A 17,594-nucleotide genomic window follows, 5' to 3' on the forward strand; every position below is an offset into this window, starting at 1 on the left:
ATCTTAAAAAAAATCAGCAGTTATTTAATTCATCTGAATTTTTATTCAGAGTTCAAATTTTTGTGACTGCCTCAAATTTATGTGTATATTAAATATGTGTGTATTAAATATAGAAATATATAAATATTATACGTTTGTGCATTTTAATCAAAACCATTTAAAGTCCGTACTTATAAGTGGTCAATATCCCAGTATCTCAGAATGTAACTGAATTTGGAGATAAGGCCTTTAAAGAGGTCATTAATTTAAAATGAGGTCTTTAGAATGGGCCTTAATTTAGTGTGACTGGTGTCTTTATGAAAAGAGAAAATTTGGGCAAAGATGTGAGCATGCAGAGGAAAGACCATGGGATGAAGACAGTGATTTACAAACCAAGGAGAGAGACCTCAGAAAAAAATCACTGCCAGCATCTTAATCTCAGACATCTAGCCTCCAGAACTGTGAGAAAATAAATTTATTTTCTTTATGCCACTCAGCCTATGGTACTTAGTTATGACCAAACTAATGGAGGAAGCTATGACATAAGCATGGATTCAATCCATCTTGTACAACTAGAAGCCTTTCTATCTCTTTTTACAAAAACTATAAAATATAAAGAAAATATACCGACAAAGGCTAAGAGTCATGGTGGTATTAATTTTGAGAAGGAAATAATCAGCTTAACCACACTTTTAACACATATTATCATAGTTCGATAATATTAACTGAATGGATGGGACTATAAAGATAGACTGATGAATACCATCCATAACTTTTGTCCTTTCTGTATCTCTTTCAAATACAGAAGATACTTTTCAAGAACTGATATTTGCACATAATGGAATAGCATGCATACAGGACCTAACATTATGCCATGGACTTAAACTGATTATTTAAATACAGAACTCAAAATAAAAAATATTAAAACTGAGGATAATGATTACCAAATGAGTCTGATGTGGTAGGATACAGAAAGAAGTCTAATTTTAAGATTTTCATTTGTTTCTACATGCTTTAGCTTCAAATCTAATTTAACTGTTACTAGTTATTCTAGTATAATTTTGACTAAGTAGCCTAATTCTAAGGCTACCTTCTCCTATATCCAAGCTATAATGCAATAACATTGCAGAAAAGGTGTAAAGAGGGGGTAAAATTAAGATTTTTTTATTACCATCCATTCAGATATCACAAAAAGTTTTAATTTTTGCTTAGAGGCTTTTCTTAGTCTATAAAACTCACTTCTCCAATTAACACTTCCTTAGATAATATTTTTAGTTCTCCCTATCTGTAATCCTTCTTCCAAATAAAATGAAGAAACCTTAATTCCCTATATTAATTGAGCACCACTGTGTAGCAGCCACTATACTTTGATAATACTCTGTTATCTTTAATCCTTAAAAAATCCTGCAAGATACTATACACTAATGATGAAAAATCTGAAAGTGAAATTAAGGAAACATTCCCATTTACCATTGCAACAAAAAGAATAAAATACCTAGTAATAAACCTACCTAAGGAGACAAAAGACCTGTATGCAGAAAATTATAAGACATGGGAGGAGCTTCAAGATGGTGGAAGAGTAAAACGTGGAGATCACCTTCCTCCCCACAAATACATCAGAAATACATCTACATGTGGAACAACTCCTACAGAACACCTACTGAACGCTGGCAGAAGACCTCAGAACTCCCAACGGCAAGAAACTTTCCACGTACCTGGGTAGGGCAAAAGAAAAAAGAATAAACAGAGACAAAAGAATAGGGACGGGACCTGCACCAGTGGGAGGGAGCTGTGAAGGAGGAAAGGTTTCCACACACTAGGAAGCCCCTTCCCAGGCGGAGACTGCGGGAGGCAGAGGGGGGAAGCTTCAGAGCCACGGAGGAGAGCGCACCCACAGGGGTGCGGAGGGCAAAGCGGAGAGATTCCTGCACAGAGGATCGGTGCCAACCAGCACTCACCAGCCCAAGAGGCTTGTCTCCTCCCTCGCCAGGGCGGGCGGGGGCTGGGAGCTGAGGCTCAGGCTTCGGAGGTCGGATCCCAGGGAGAAGACTGGGATTGGCTGTGTGAACACCACCTGAAGGGGTTAGTGCACCACGGCTAGCCGGGAGGAAGTCTGGGAAAAGGTCTGGAGCTGCCAAAGAGGCAAGAGACTTTTTCTTCCCTCTTTGTTTCCTGGTGCGCGAGGAGAGGGGATCCAGAGCACCGCTTAAAGGAGCTCCAGAGACGGGCGCGAGCCACGGCTATCAGCGCGGACCCCAGGGACAGGCATGAGACGCTAAGGCTGCTGCCGCCGCCACCAAGAAGCCTGTGTGCAAGCACAGGTCACTATCCACACCTCCCCTCCCGGGAGCCTGTGCAGCCCGCCACTGCCAGGGTCCCGTGATCCAGGGACAACTTCCCCAGCAGAACACATGGCACCTCAGGCTGATGCAACGTCACCCTGGCCTCTGCCACCGTAGGCTCGCCCTGCATCCGTACCCCTCCCTCCCCCCGGATGGAGTGAGCCAGAGCCCCCGAATCAGCTGCTCCTTTAACCCCGTCCTGTCTGAGCGAAGAACAGACACCCTCAGGCGAACTACACTCAGAGGGAGGGCCAATCCAAAGCTGATTCCTAGGAGCTGTGCGAACAAAGAAGAGAAAGGGAAATATCTCCCTCCAGCCTCAGGAGCAGCGGATTAAATCCCCACAATCAACTTGATGTACCTGCATCTGTGGAATACCTGAAGAGAAAATGAATCATCACAAATTGAGGAGGTGGACTTTGGGAGAAACAATATATTTTCCCCCCCTTTTTCTCATTTTGTGAGTGTGTATTCGTATGCTCCTGTGTGTGATTTTGTCTGTATAGCTTTGCTTTTACCATTTGTCCTCAGGATCTGTCCGTAATTTTTTTTTTTTAGTATAGTTTTCAGCACTTATCACTGGGGGATTTGTTTTTTGGTTTGGTTGTTCTTTTCTTTCTTTCTTTCTAATTACTTAAAAAATATTTTTAATAATTCTTTTTTGTTTTCTATTTTAATAACTTTTTTTTTTTTAATTAATAACTTTTTTTAAATTGTCTTTTTCTTTCTTTTTTTCTCCCTTTTATTCTGAGCCATGTGGAAGACAGGCTCTTGGTGCTCCAGCCAGGCGTCAGAACTGTGCCTCTGACGTGGGAGAGCCAACTTCAGGACACTGGTCCACCAGAGACCTCCCAGCTCCACATACTATCAAACAGCGAAAATCTTCCAGAGATCTCCATGTCAACGCCAAGACCCTCTCCACTCAACAACCAGCAAGCTACAGTGCTGGACACCCTATGCCAAACAATCAGCAAGACAGGAACACAACCCCATCCACTAGCAGAGAGGCTTCCTAAAATCATAATAAGGTCACAGACACCCCAAAACACACCACCAGACGTGGTCCTGCCCACCAGAAAGAAAAGATCCAGCCTCATCCACCTGAACACAGGCACCAGTCACCTCCACCAGGAAGCCTACACAACCCACTGAAACAACCTTAGCCAGTGGGGGCAAACACAAAAAACAAAGGGAACGACGAACGTGCACCCTGCGAAAAGGAGACCCAAGACACAGTAATTTAAGCAAAATGAGAAGCATACAGCAGATGAAGGAGCAAGGTAAAAACCCACCAGGCCTAACAAATGAAGAGGAAATAGGGAGTCTACCTGAAAAACAATTCAGAAAAATGATAGTAAAGATGATCCAAAATCTCGGAAAGAGAATGGAGAAAATACAAGAAAAGTTTAACAAGGACCTAGAAGAACTAAAGAGCAAACAAGCAATCATGAACAACACAATAAATGAAATTAAAAATTCTCTAGAAGCAATCAATAGCAGAATAACGGAGGTAGAAGAACGGATAAGTGACCTGGAAGATAAAATAGTGGAAATAACTATTGCAGGGCAGAATAAACAAAAAAAGAATGAAAAGAACTGAGGACAGTCTCAGACATCTCTGGGGCAATGTTAAACGCACCAACATTCGAATTATAGGGGTCTCACAGAAGAAGAGAAAAAGAAAGGGAATGAGAAAATATTTGAAGAAATTATAGTTGAAAACTTCCCTAATATGGGAAAGGAAACAGTTCATCAAGTCCAGGAAGCATAGAGAGTCCATTACAGGATAAATCCAAGGAGAAACATGCCAAGACATACTAACCAAACTATCAAAAATTAAATACAAAGAAAAAATATTAAAAGCAGCAAGGGAAAAACAAAAAATAACATACAAGGGAACCACCATAAGGTTAACAGCTGATCTTTCAGCAGAAACTCTGCAAGCCAGAAGGGACTGGCAGGACATATTTAAAGAGATGAAAGGGAAAAACCTACAACCAAGATTACTCTACCTAGCAAAGATCTCATTCAGATTTGAAGGAGAAATTAAAACCTTTACAGACAGCAAAAGCTAAGAGAATTCAGCACCACCAAAGCAGCTTTACAACAAATGCTAAAGGAACTTCTCTAGGTAGGGAACACAAGAGAAGGAAAAGACCTACAATAACAAACCCAAAATAATTAAGAAAATGGTAATAGGAACATACATATTGATAATTACCTTAAATGTAAATGGATTAAATGTGCCAATGAAAAGACACAGACTGGCTGAATGGATGCAAAAACAAGGCCCGTATATGCTGTCTACAAGAGACCAACTTCAGACCTAGGGACACATACAGACTGAAAGTGAGGGGATGGAAAAAGATATTCCATGCAAATGGAAATCAAAAGAGAGCCGGAGTAGCAATTCTTATATCAGAGAAAATAGATTTTAAAACAAAGACTATTATAAGAGACAAAGAAGGACACTACATAATGATCATGGGATCAATCCAAGAAGAAGATATAACAGTTGTAAATATTTATGCACCCAACATAGGACCACCTCAATACATAAGGCAAATACTAACAGCCATAAAAAGGGAAATCAACAGTAACACAATCACAGCAGGGGACTTTAACACCCCACTTTCACCAATGGGCAGATCATCCAAAATGAAAATAAATAAGGAAACACAAGCTTTAAATGATACATTAAACAAGATGGACATAACTGATATTTATAGGACATTCCATCTCAAACAACAGAATACACTTTCTTCTCAAGTGCTCATGGAACATTCTCCAGGATAAATTATATCGGGCCACAAATCAAGCCTTGGTAAATTTAAGAAAATTGAAATTGTACCAAGTATCTTTTCTGACCACAACGCTATGAGACTAGATATCAATTACAGGAAAAAACCAGTAAAAAATACAAACCCAAGGAGGCTAAACAATACATTACTTAATAACCAAGAGATCACTGAAAAAACCAAAGAGGAAATCAAAAAATCAAAAAATACACAACGCTATGAGACTAGATATCAATTACAGGAAAAAACCAGTAAAAAATACAAACCCAAGGAGGCTAAACAATACATTACTTAATAACCAAGAGATCACTGAAAAAACCAAAGAGGAAATCAAAAAATACCTAGAAACAACTGACAATGAAAACACGACGACCCAAAAGCTATGGGACACAGCAAAAGCAGTTCTAAAAGGGAAATTTATAAAAATACAATCCTACCTTAAGAAACAGGAAACATCTGAAATAAACAACCTTACCTTATACCTAAAGCATTTAGAGAAAGAAGAACAAAAAAAACCCCAAAGTCAGCAGAAGGAAAGAAATCATAAAGATCAGATCACAAATAAATGAAAAAGAAATGAAGGAAACGATAGCAAAGATCAATAAAACTAAAAGCTGGTTCTTTGAGAAGATAAACAAAATAGATAAACCATTAGCCAGACTTATCAAGAAAAAAAGGGAGAAGACTCAAATCAATAGAATTAGAAATGAAAAAGGAGAAGTAACAACTGACACTGCAGAAATACAAAAGATCATGAGAGATTACTACAAGCAACTCTATGCCAATAAAATGGACACCCTGGAAGAAATGGACAAATTCTTAGAAATGCACAAACTGTCAAGACTGAACCAGGAAGAAATAGAAAATATGAACAGACCAATCACAAGCACTGAAATTGAAACTGTGATTAAAAATCTTCCAATAAACAAAAGCCCAGGACGGGATGGCTTCACAGGCGAATTCTATCAAACATTTAGAGAAGAGCTAACACCTATCCTTCTCAAACTCTTCCAAAATATAGCAGAGGGAGGAACACTCCCAAGATCATTCTACAAGGCCACCATCACCTTGATACCAAAACCAGACAAAGATGTCACCAAGAAAGAAAACTACAGGCCAATACCATTGATGAACATAGATGCAAAAATCCTCAACTAAATACTAGCAAACAGAATCCAACAGCACATTAAAAGGATCATACACCATGATCAAGTGGGGTTTATCCCAGGAATCCAAGGATTCTTCAATATATGCAAATCAATCAATGTGATACCCCGTTTAACAAACTGAAGTAGAAAAATCATATGATCATCTCAAGAGATGCAGAGAAAGTGTTTGACAAAATTCAACACCCATTTATGATAAAAAAAAAAAAAAAAACCTCCAGAAAGCAGGCATAGAGGGAACTTACCTCAACATAATAAAGGCCATATAGGACAAACCCACAGCCAACACTGTCCTCAGTGGTGAAAAACTGAAACCATTTCCACTAAGATCAGGAACAAGACAAGGTTGCCCACTCTCACCACTATTATTCAACATAGTTTCGGAAGTTTTCACCACAGTAATCAGAGAAGAAACAGAAATAAAAGTAATCCAAATCAGAAACAAAAAGTAAAACTGTCACTGTTTGCAGATGACGTGATACTATACATAGAGAATCCTAAAGATGCTACCAGAAAACTACAAGAGCTAATCAATGAATTTGGTAAAGTAGCAGGATACAAAATTCATGCACAGAAATCTCTTTCATTCCTATACACTAATGATGAAAAATCTGAAAGTGAAATTAAGAAAACACTCCCATTTACCATTGCAACAAAAAGAATGAAATATCTAGGAATAAACCTACCTAAGAAGACAAAAGACCTGTATGCAGGAAATTATAAGACACTGATGAAAGAATTAAAGATGATACAAATAGTTGGAGAGATATACCATGTTCTTGGATTGGAAGAATCAACATTGTGAAAATGACTATACTACCCAAGACAGTCTACAGATTCAATGCAATCCCTATCAGACTGCCACTGGCATTTTTCACAGAACTAGAACAAAAAATTTCACAATCTATATGGAAACACAAAAGACGCCGAATAGCCAAAGCAATCTTGAGAAAGAAAAACAGAGCTGGAGGTATCAGGCTCCCAGACTGCAGACTATACTACAAACCCTACAGTAATCAAGACAGTATGGTACTGGCACAAAAACAGAGATAGAGGTCAATGGAACAGGATAGAAAGCCCAGAGATAAATCCATGCACATATGGTCCCCTTATCTTTGATAAAGGAGGCAAGAATATACAATGGATAAAAGACAGCCTCTTCAATAAGTGGTGCTCGGAAAATTGGACAGCTACATGCAAAAGAAGGAAATTAGAACACTCCCTAACACCATACACCAAAGTAAACTCAAAATGGATTAAAGACCTAAGTGTAAGGCCAGACACTATCAAACTCTTAGAGGAAAACATAGGCAGAATGCTCTATGACATAAATCACAGCAAGATCCTTTTTGACCCACCTCCTAGAGAAATGGAAATAAAAACAAAAATAAACAAATGGGACCTAATGAAACTTAAAAGCTTTTGCACAGAAAAGGAAAACATAAACATAAACAAGACGAAAAGACAACCCTCAGAATGGCAGAAAATATTTGCAAATGAAGCAACTGACAAAGGATTAATCTCCAAAATTTACAAGCAGCTCATGCAGCTCAATAACAAAAAAACAAACAACCTAATCCAAAACTGGGCAGAAGACCTAAATAGACATTTCTCCAAAGAAGATATACAGATTGCCAACAAACACATGAAAGAAAGCTCAACATCACTAATCATTAGAGAAATGCAAATCAAAACTACATTGTGATATCATCTCACACTGGTCAGTATGGCCATCATCAAAAAATCTACAAATAATAAATGCTGTAGAGGGTGTGGAGAAAAGGGAACCCTCATACACTGTTGGTGGGAATGTAAATTGTTACAGCCACTATGGAGAACAGTATGGAGGTTCCTCAAAAAACTAAAAACAGAACTACCATACGACCCAGCAATCCCACTATTGGGCATATACCCTGAGAAAACCATAATTCAAAATGAGCCATGTACCACAATGTTCATTGCAGCTCTATTTACAGTAGTCAGGACATGGAAGCAACCTAAGTGTCCATTGGCAGATGAATGGATAAAGAAGATGTGGCACATGTATACAATGGAATATTACTCAGCCATAAAAAGAAACGAAATTGAGTTATTTGTAGTGAGGTGGATGGACCTAGAGTCTGTCATACAGAGTGAAGTAAGTCAGAAAGAGAAAAACAAATACCGTATGCTAACACATATATATGGAATCTTTAAAAAAAGAATGGTCTTGAAGAACCTAGGGGCAAGATGGGAATAAAGACGCAGACCTACTAGAGAATGCGCTTGAGTACACGGGGAGGGGGAAGGGTAAGCTGGGACAACGTGAGAGAGTGGTAGTGTATATATGGACATATATACACTAGATCGCTTGTGGGGAGCAGTCGCATAGCACAGGGAGATCAGCTTGGTGCTTTGTGACCAGCTAGAAAGAATGGAAAGAATGGATGGAATAGCATTCCTATTACAGAAAAGCATTTGCAGAGGGAAAATTGGTCAGAACAGCATTCCTGGAAGAGTGAAAAGCATGTGAAAAGCCTCTCAGGAGGAGTTTACACCTAGAAGTAAAATTTCTGGGTCATATGGTAATACTATATTTAGCTTCTCAAGTAATCATCAAACTGTTTTCCATAGACGCCACACCATTTGACATTCCAACTAACAATGTACAAGGGTTCCAATTTCTCCCCATCCCCACAAACACTTGTTATTTTCTATTTTTTATTACAGAAATCCCAGGAGACATGAAGTGGTATCTTGCAGTGACTTTGATTTGCATTTCCCTACTGACTAATGGTGTTGGGTATCTTTTTGTGTGTTTATTGGGCACTTGTATATCTTCTTTGGAGAAATGTCTATTCAAGTCTTTTGTCCATTATTCAATGGGTTGTTGCTCCTTTTGTTGTCAGATAACATTTTAAGATGATAAATCTGACTGCCTGTGAAGACAAAAGAAGGGAGTAAGATTGGAAGTGGAGGTACCTGTTAGGTGGCTATTTCAGAAGTCCAGGCAAGATAATGTTTTCTTGCTTTCTTTGACTAAAGGGTAGTTCTAGTAATGATAATGCAATAATTATAACAACAAGAATAATAACAGTCATGACAGATTGCCTACAAAGATGGCCACCAAAAATTCCTCCTATCCCTATATATTCATGCCTTACCTCCCACCAGAAGATGAAGTCCATTTCCCTCTATGAATCTGGGCTGGCCCTGTGACTTGTTTTGACAAAGACAATATAGGGGAAGTTAGATAGCACCATTTCCGAGCCTAGGCCTTAACAGGCATGACATGTTCTGCATTTGCAGTCTCAGAGCTCTAAAGCCTCAACACAAGTCCAGCTACCTGGAAGGAAAGTGAGGTCCAGCCAGCTTCCAGTCATTACAGCCAATCCAGCTAAGATGTCTCACATATGAATGGAAGCATCCATCTTGGATATTCTGAAATGCAGCCAGATGAGTGATCCCAGCTGATACTATATGGCTCAGAAAAACTAGTCAGCTGAGTCCAGAAAACCCAGAGAATCATTGTACTATGAAGGTTAATTCCAGCAGGCCTGGAACTGGTGTGAGCTCTTCTGCTAAATTATCTACAAGGCACTGATCCCCGGTCAAGATTAAGTCTTCCTTTGCAATTATAAAACTCCCATGGGGCTTCCCTGGTGGCGCAGTGGTTGAGGGTCCGTCTGCCAATGCAGGCGGCGCAGGTTCGTGCCCTGGTCCGGGAGGATCCTGCGTGTCGCGGGGCGGCTGGGCCTGCGCATCCGGAGCCTGTGCTCCGCGACGGGGGAGGCCACAGCAGTGAGAGGCCTGCGTACCGCAAAAAAAAAAAAAAAACCTCCCATGAGTTTCAGGGTGGTTTCTATCAGCTAGCACTGTTAGCATTGTTCATTGATAACAGTGAGATTGATGGTTTGCACCTAGCCTCAGTGAGACTCCTAGAGGGCTCTACAGTTGATGCTGGTTATATAACAGAATATGCCTATATGACCAGCAGAGTATAAGAAATCCTGACAAGACTCCACTTTGAGGTCCCAGGTTCTGAGATGTCCACACATGTGTTAGTGGTTTCTGATCCAAGACAGAAAGCATGTCCTGGTATGGCCTTAGGGAGGGAAGACAATTAGAGCTCACTCCTGGCCTCTCTGGAACCCTTGCAGCCTTTGATTACAAAGAGTACCTTAATGCCGTTGCTATTTGTATTCTTCTATTGCAATAAACTATAAATTTAAGCATCGTCATTTGGGGCCTTGAGTCTTTAGCAACTGAACCCTATTTGTAACTATTAGTGCAATCATGGAAATCACAAATAGTTGTTGTTTTAAGGCACTACATTTTAGGGTGATTGGCTAAGCAGCAATAGGTGACCAAAACAACAGCTAACATTTACTGAGTACAGACTCTTTGTCAGCATTATTTCAATTCACAGACAAGGAAACTGTGACACAAAGAAATCATTTCCAAAAGCAACATGGCTTGTAAGTAGGTGAGTCAGATATTATTGGTTGCTAGCACAATCCCAATTTCCAACCTCCCATTCCATAACTATCTTCCAGATGGGGTGGTCTTGTGACACTCTCCTGGCCAATGAATGGAAGCACTTGTCAGATGGAGAAAATAGAAGCCAGAGCAGGGTTAGAAAAAGACAAGTTCAATTTTGAAATGTTAGTTTTGTAGTTCTTGTAAAACATCAAGATGGAGGTGTCATTCGTGGAAGACTGGAGCTCAGTGGAGAGTTCAGGGTATAAATACATACTGGAAGTGATCTGTGTATTTGGAAGTGATCAGTATACACGGGTGGTACCTGAAGTCATGAGGCTACAAGTTGTTTCTGGGGAAATTGTGTAGAGAAAGAAGAGAAAGAGCTAAGAATATTATGTAATATTTATGTGATCTCAGTATTATATTAATTTTAATATTATATTCTTAATATCACAAATCATTTTAATGGCCCATATAAATTTATGAATCATTCTATTCTTTCAACTTAATCTAGTAATTTTTAGAGCATTTGCTATATTCTTCAGCTAACATCTAGAATGAATGTTTCAGTAAGACTGATGATTGTACCATTTTCTAAAGCTAATTAAAATATATTTATTCTAATTTCTTTAAACAAGATGATATCCAGCATCCTTTTTCTATTATATCATCTTATAGTAAGGAGAAGCAAATTTATAAGCAACTCAAAATGAAGGTTTGCAACTTAAAATATTTTCAGTATGCTTACATCAACAAAACATTTGCTATATGATTACAATTGGCACTATCTTCTTAGTAAAACAAAACTGAATTTTAATTTAAAATTGAATATATTTAATAAGTATGCCCCAGATATAGTTAACTCTTTAAGTCACTCAGTCATGATTGATTGAACAGAGCAATATGTAACTTTGATATGGGAGTATAGAAAAGAATATGTGCCTATTGTGTTCATTTTCATAATTGCAACATAAATTGTGGTTCATTTAGAAAGCATAATGCCCTCTTTGTTTCTGATCTCAGGAAGCAAACACACTCTATGTGATTCTTTTAAGAACCAGTTAAATTTAAACAGAATTAAATCAGATAAGCATGGTAAGGAAAACTCAAAGTGAACAAAAAAGATTTGAAAAACTTTATGTTAATCAATAGTAGTATTATAAATATCACTGGGTCTCAGATACAGCACTTAGGTTATACACCATTGAAATGAGAAAATTAAATAAGTGACCAGAAGTGCTCTGTAGAACAAACCATATACTAGTTAGGTTACCATATTTTCAGCAACAGAAATAGAAAACAAAAGTAGCTTTACCACGTAAATCTAGACAAGTATATCAGGAGAAGCAGAATTCAAATATGAGCTACTAGGTTTGACTGTACATTGGAGTAGAAGGTTATTTTACACAGTTTCAACCATTCCAACGTGAAATTGAATAAAGCTGATAAAAGCTACATAGATTCCTTAATACAGCTGCTGAAATAACAGTTCATGTCAACACTGATATTAGTAATTCTGTTGCATCAAAAATTTAATAGAGCAAATCTGAAGCTACACTACCAAGTTCTAAGCTAGAATAAATATGGCTATCCTGAAAAATGTCACCACAATAATCAAGAATTACATGAGGGCTTCCCTGGTGGCACAGTAGTTGAGAGTCCGCCTGCCGATGCAGGGGACGCGGGTTCGTGCCCCGGTCCGGGAAGATCCCACATGCCACGGAGCGGCTGCGCCCGTGAGCCATGGCCGCTGGGCCTGCGCATCCGGAGCCTGTGCTCTGCAACGGGAGAGGCCACAACAGTGAGAGGCCCGAGCACCACAAAAAAAAATTACATGAGCTCTGTTTTCAAAAATTGTCACTAAGAGAAAACATATACAAATAGTTTATATAGCTTTCCTGTAGTTACTATATCCTATATGGTGGAGTATCTAGTAGCAGTCAAGATTTATAATGCTTATTTTGGTAAATTAGTGCTATCTAAATGTTCAGAGTTCATTAACATTTATTACTGTGCAATGCAACATGAACTTCTGCATAGAGTTACTTAACAGGAATGTATTTTTCCTGCTCCTTAAAAACGCAAATTCCTCTTTTTAAAGAAACAATTTTTAATGAATAATATACAATTGAATACATCCAAATGAAATAATGTTAAGGATTATAAATCTTAAATCAAGCTAAAGGACCCATATAAGATTAATTGGTATTACACTCACAAGGATGGAGAATTCAAATGCCTGCTGGGGCCAGGCAGGCAAATAAGTGTTGAATGGAAGATGGTGCACTGAAGATCACTCACCCTCACCACCAGGGGCAGAATTTAATCAGCCCCAACTGACTGCTGTTAGGTTGGGGTTTTTGTCTTTTTCGGTTTTTTTTTTTTTTTTTCTTTTTTGCGGTACGTGGGCCTCTCACTGTTGTTGCCTCTCCCGTTGCGGAGCACAGGCTCCGGATGCGCAGGCTCAGCGGCCATGGCCCACGGGCCCAGCCGCTCTGCGGCATGTGGGATCCTCCCAGACAGGGGCACGAACCCGTGTCCCCTGCATCGGCAGGCGGACTCCCAACCACTGCGCCACCAGGGAAGCCCCCTTTTTCGTTTTTAAAGAAAGCTGAAAATCTAGATTTGTATATGAAATTGTACAGGTTACAAATGTTGGTAACTATTTCAATTTTTTATACTATGAATTAGCCATAATCCGCTTGTAGATTAAATTCAGCCCACCTAGCCACTAGATTCCATATTCTGCTCTTAGTCTATATATATCTTAGTCTAAGCATAAATGCATTAGAATATATCTCACTATATAAATTTTTGCATATACCTCCAGATCCTGCAAAATCAAAGCCCAAAAGAAGTTTGATAAATGAGTTGGAGTTTTCTATGCCTCTTTGTAGTATCATCATGATGAAATCATAATTACAAATGATTAGCAGAGAGTTGACCTTTACACAGATTGATAGTTCTGAAACTAGGATTACCTAGGTCTGAAGGAATCTCTGAAATGCTGTGCAGGAAAGAGCACTCACTCATATTTACTTTCACTAGATTATTGTGCAGTGATCAGACTATGGAGTCACATCAAAGGCATTGCCTATACCATGAAAGACTGATTTTATCTTCACAATTCTCATTTTTATGAGATAGATGATCTAACTTCCTGTTATATTCACAAGTTAGTGAACACAATAAATTAGTATTGTCCATACTTCTCTAAGAAGTGTATGGAGGATATGTTGGTGGCAATCAGAAAATGAAGTGCAAAAGTAGGCTCAGCAGGACAGATTTATAGACCCCCCTAAGAAGATATGGTCATAGATCAAGTCAACAAGCAGTGAAAGAACTAGAATAAGAACTTCCTCTTACTCTGTGTGGTGGAATATCAATATGAATTTCATATGGAAGGAGGGTCAAGAAGATAATGGGGAAATTCTGATTCCCTAAATTAAGATACTTGTAATTTCCTAAGAGTATTGGGCTTCCGTGGTGGTGCAGTGGTTAAGAATCTGCCTGCCAATGCAGGGGACACGGGTTTGAGCCCTGGTCCGGGAAGATCCCACATGCCGTGGAGCAACTAAGCCTGTGTGCCACAACTACCGAACCTGCACTCTAAAGCCCACGAGCCACAACTACTGAGCCTGTGTGCCACAACTACTGAAGCCCACGTGCCTAGAGCCCATGCTCCGCAACAAGAAAAGCCACCGCAAGGAGGAGCCTGTGCACCGCAACAAAGAGTGGCCCTTGCTCGCCACAACTAGAGAAAGCCTGCACACAACAACAAAGACCCACAGCCAAAAGTAATACATTAATAAAATAAATTTTAAAAAAAATTAGCTAAGAGCATTGAAACAAACAAGACATTTAATACTCAAGGTGAAGGAGATCCCCTATCTATAGCTTCAATAGTAGTATTTCTTAAAGTTTGGCACCTACACACTCCTTAATAGGTAATCAGTGTGCATGAATATCATTAATTTTAGGTAAGTTTTAAATGTGTTTCTTATTTTTCTTGACAACAAAAACATTAGTTTTTAAATTAGCAATTAAATAAGCTTTATTTCAATGAGCAGGATAGTATTATTTGCAGTCTTTCACAAAGGTAGCTTTATGCAGCTCAATGGTAGATAGCTTAATTTATAATTTAGGCTATATTTGCCATTGATCTCTCATGCTGGCTTCTGCTAAACTGGAAATTTTAAATTCACAATCACAGATCACTGTAAATGGCATCAAGTGTTTAGTGGCTGCCAGATAAGTCTAGATTTTCATATTAACACAAATGGCCCAGAAATTATGGAGAGATGGCTCACTGAAGACTACTTTCAGGACTCAAATAGATAAGTTCTAGGACTCAGGACTAGACTTTCAGGACTCAAATAGATAAGTTCTTCCAGCCAAAAGCTGGAAGGTTGGAGGTTTCAACTTTGAAGACAAAAGTAAATGTATTTCTAATCCACTCTTGTTTTCATTTCTCAAAATTATTCCCTCATGCTCTGCCGCAACATTTGGATGTGGTTTATATATTAGCTAAATAATACAACATCACTTTCTTTCTCCAGACTAAAAAAGACATTAAGCTAGGAAAAGATCCACATGTCAGTCTCAAGCTATTTGTATTTCAGTTTGATTGTCTTTAATTAAATCAAAGAAGCACCACTTCCCCCTTTGGTAGAGTTTCCAAAGATAAATAAACTAAATGTTGCCAAATTCTTCCCCACATATATATGTAGCACACATAAGCAAGAGTTGATTCATATTCTGCAAATCAGCAGTTTAAAATAAACATAAACCAAAATATCTATACATGTTTGTACAGATATTAGTACACATTTACAGGTGCTCTTGTACACATGTGCTACTGATATTGTATGACATTATGACTATCATTTAATGAAAGAACTTTCACTTTTACTGTGTTTTCTCTCAGCATAATTATTGCCTTTGACTTTTCAGCTTGTTTTATAAGAATATCAGGTACAAGTGTATCCAGCCACAAATAGCAACAAATCCAACACTGCCTTTAAAAGTAAACTTTTATTTGTCTCATAAAGCAGTAAGTCCAAAAATAAACTAAGTAAGTACTGATTCAGTGGCTCAACTATGTCAGTAGTTGAGCAACAAATCCAACACTGCCTTTAAAAGTAAACTTTTATTTGTCTCATAAAGCAGTAAGTCCAGAAATAAACTATGTAAGTACTGATTCAGTGGCTCAACTATGTCAGTACCCAAGTCTTTGGGATTCTCTTGAACATTTTCTCATTTGGTACTTCATGGTTATAAAACAACTACTGTAAATTCAATACTCCATCTACATTCCAGAAAGTATAAGAACAAAAAGAAAAAGGCAAAGAATAAAGAGGCTGTCCTTTATTATTCAGTTGGATTCAGTGGAATTTGAGGATTAATTAATATAGCTGGCAAACAATTGATACAAGGACTCCTGGAACTGTATGTTAGCAGGGTTGTGCTTCCTTGCATTAACCAACTTCTAAAGGCTGTCCCTGCACTTGGCTTGTGGCCTTGCGTCACTCCAACATCTGCTTCTGTCATCACACTGCTTTCTCTCCCTCTGCTTCTGCTGTCACATTGCTTTCTCTGACTCTGACACCCCTCTGTCCCTCTTAAGAATCCTTGTGATTATACTGGGCCCATATGAATAATCCGAGATAATATCTCTACACCAAGATCCTTAATCTCATCTGTAAAGTCCCTTTTACCATGTTAACATATTCACAGGTACCAGGGATTAGGACTTGAGCATCTTTGAGGACACATTATTGTTTCTACCACAGTCAGCCCTGTGGTCCCCAAAGATTCACACCCATCCCACATTTAAAATGCATTCACCCCATTCCAACATCTTCAAAAGTCTCAGTCAATTATGGTAGCAACTCAACGTGTGAAATCTCATCTAAATCTCTTCAACTCAAAAGTCCCAAACTGCATCATTTAAATCATATAAGCCAGGTATGAATGAGACTCTGGATATGCTCCATCTGGGGCAAAGTTTCTCTCTGCCTGTGGACCTGTAAAACTTGAAAACAAGTTATCAGCTCCCCAAATACAATGGTGGGACAATCAGAGGACACCAAACATAGACATCCCCATTCAAAAAGGGGGACAATAGAAGAAAAAAAGGAGTCAACCATCCCAAGGAATTTCAAAATCCTGTCAGACAACTTCAATAAGATCTCAAGCTCTGAGAATAATCCTCTGTGGCTCATAATCCAGCTTCACCTTAGGGGGGTGGGGAGGCAAGGCTCCACCCTGGGAGTCAACCTTCCTTTTTCATGAAGGGTAGTATGTGCTTCCAGCTCAGTAGTTTCATCAGCCTGTTTCCTACTTATAGGATCTGGCATCCACAGCCTTCTTTCAATTCTCTTTCTCTCTGTCCCTTTTAGTCCAAGCTGGCATTGTTTTTGTTGATGTAAACTTCTTAAGAACCATTGTGGTGGGGCTCCCAAGTCTGATACAGGGATTCACTCCACACAAGAGGCTCCTCCAGAGGTCTTTCCTAAATTATCCCATCTCTACTTTTCGCTTCTGCTGAGACGGCTGAAGGGACCCATGAGTCACATACCTACTCTCTTAGAAGAGTCCTCTGTGTCCTCTAAATACTCAGATCCTTCTAAGCAGAACATTGTTCAGCCACCACCTTGGCTTTCTCTACAGAGCACGCTTTCCAAACAGTGAATCTCCTACTTTTAGTGTCTTTTTCAATCTGGATATTCAAGGCTGGATATTTCTTAAATCATTAAGTCCTGGTTCCTTTAGCTTAATAGTCCTTCCCTCAATTTATCTTTTTCCTCTCACGTTTTACTATAAGCAGCAAGAAGAAACCGGAGTGT

General features: G+C 38.9%; 1 protein-coding gene across 1 annotated transcript in view; it reads right to left on the minus strand.

Annotated features, from left to right (window-relative positions):
• Positions 1–17,594, minus strand: part of STPG2 (sperm tail PG-rich repeat containing 2) — a gene marked incomplete at its 3' end in the record, with an annotated part of 294,294 nt that overhangs the window by 203,283 nt on the left and 73,417 nt on the right. The gene's annotated exons all lie outside the window — the stretch shown is intronic.

This window comes from Phocoena phocoena, chromosome 5 (assembly GCF_963924675.1).
Source record: "Phocoena phocoena chromosome 5, mPhoPho1.1, whole genome shotgun sequence".
NCBI classification, from domain to species: Eukaryota; Metazoa; Chordata; class Mammalia; order Artiodactyla; family Phocoenidae; genus Phocoena; species Phocoena phocoena.